Raw genomic sequence first — 2054 nt, forward strand, 5'->3', positions numbered from 1 at the left:
AGCACATGAATGAAAAATAAAGTATGCTCATCTTAGTTTAACCCCTAGAGTGCTGGGAGCGCTATCACGCTCCTCCTGCAGTGTCACTATTAGATGCTAATAGTTCACTCTTTATTGACAAATGGCACCTAAGTGCAGATTACTTATGATGCCGAATGTTTGTAGTTCTAAAATTGACCACTGGCATTTATCTGCCTAATTTTTTACAGGTACTATGATTTTATGAAGTTTACTCATATTTTGTAGCCCTAAAGCTTCAAAATGGCGTCCAGTTCTAAGTCTGCTTTTATTAGTGATGATGATATTGCTAAATATGTCAATTCTTATTAAAAGTTAAATAATCTTCATTCATGTATTCAAAGTCAACATTAACACTTTGAGTGCCAACCAATATCCTAGGAATGCTAAAATTGCCAAGGCATTTTTGCTGATTTTACAGCAGTTTAGGAAAAAAATTATGAAAATTAGTCAGATAAATGCCACTGGTCAATTTTAGAACTACAAACATTCGGCATCATAAGTAATCTGCACTTAGGTGCCATCTGTCAATAAAGAGGGAACTCCTAGCATCTAATAGTGACACTGCAGAGGAGCCCGATAGGGCTCCCGGCACTTTTCGGGAAAGACAGGTGGAGTGTGATCGCGCTCCCCGGCACTCTAGAGGTTAATTTTATTTTAACATTATGTTTTGTTCAAATTTTTTTTCTACTAGTATTTTATAGTATAATCAGCAAACAATATATGTCAAAGATGAAAACAAATGTAGTAAAAATTTTCTTAAGTTTTGAATATGTAACTTCATTTACTTGCAATTCATTCCCCCCCCCCCCCCCCAAACTGCTGTAAAATCAGCAAAAATGCCTTGGCAATTTTAGCATAGTTCCTAGGATATTGGTTGGCACTCAAAGGATTAAGGAGGTCAGATATACAGACGAGGTACCTAGAGAAAATTAGTGTCGTGGCAGAAGGAGCAGAAAGAGCAAGAACCTTGCTGAATCCTTAGTTTGAAGGGAATTTGTAGCATGAAACAAGAAAAGATGAATGCTGGGAATGTCAACAAAGCCAAAAATTACACCCTGTTTTGTGATTGGTTTATTTACTAGCCAGTGACAACTTATTTATCCAAGTCAGTGACATCTCTTGGTGGTTTCTTTTGAACTTTGTCTTATTTCTTCTTTAAAAATTCAGGAAACAATTTTGAAAAATATACTAAGTAAAGTCTTACTTACTTTTAAAAATGAGCACATTGAGATTTAAATTATTTACACAGGGTTCTTTTTTATTTAATTTATTAGGGTGATATTAGTTAATAAAAGTATGTAAGTTTCAGGGGTGTAATTCTATAATACATCACCTGTATTGTGTGTTCACCCAAGTCAAGTCTTCCATTACCATTTATTTCCCCTTAACCTCTCCTGCCTTTTCCCCTCCCATTCCCTTTTTCCTCTGGTAATCACCATACTGTTATCTGTCTGTGAGGTATTTATTTGTTTGTTTGTTTAATCCCTTCATCTTTTTTACCTAATCCTCTACCCCCTCCTCTCTTACTGCTGTCAATCTATTCTCTCTATCTATGGGTCTGTTTCTATTTTGTTTGTTAGTTAATTTTGTTGATTAGATTCCACATATACTAGTAAGTGAAATCATATGGTATTTGTCTTTCTCTGACTGGCTTATTTCACTTAGCATAATACTCTCCAGGTCCATACATGTTGTTGCAAAAGGTAGGATTTCCTTCCTTTTTAAATTTTTTTTTTATAGCTGAGTGTTATTCCATTGTGTAAATGTACCAGAGCTCTTTCCCCACTCATCTACTGTTGGATACTTGGGATGCTTCCAAATCTGGGCTATTATAAATAACCTGCCTGCCTGCCTGATCACCCCTAACTGCTTCTGCCTGCCTGCCTGATTGCCCCTAACTGCCCTCCCCTGCCAGCCTGATCTTGCTCCCAACTGCCTTACCCTGCAGACCTAATCTTGCCCCAACTGCCTTCCCCTGCCGCCTGATCTCCCCTAACAGCCTCTGCCTCAGCCCCCATCACCATGGATTTGTC

The 2054-nt window shown here is 37.6% G+C and overlaps 1 protein-coding gene across 11 annotated transcripts in view; it reads left to right on the forward strand.

The window, feature by feature from the left end:
* Window positions 1–2054, forward strand: part of SENP7 (SUMO1/sentrin specific peptidase 7) — a 159520-nt gene that overhangs the window by 124331 nt on the left and 33135 nt on the right. The window lies entirely within an intron of this gene.

The sequence above is a fragment of the Myotis davidii genome, unplaced genomic scaffold, assembly GCF_000327345.1.
Source record: "Myotis davidii unplaced genomic scaffold, ASM32734v1 scaffold48, whole genome shotgun sequence".
In the NCBI taxonomy this organism is placed as follows: domain Eukaryota; kingdom Metazoa; phylum Chordata; class Mammalia; order Chiroptera; family Vespertilionidae; genus Myotis; species Myotis davidii.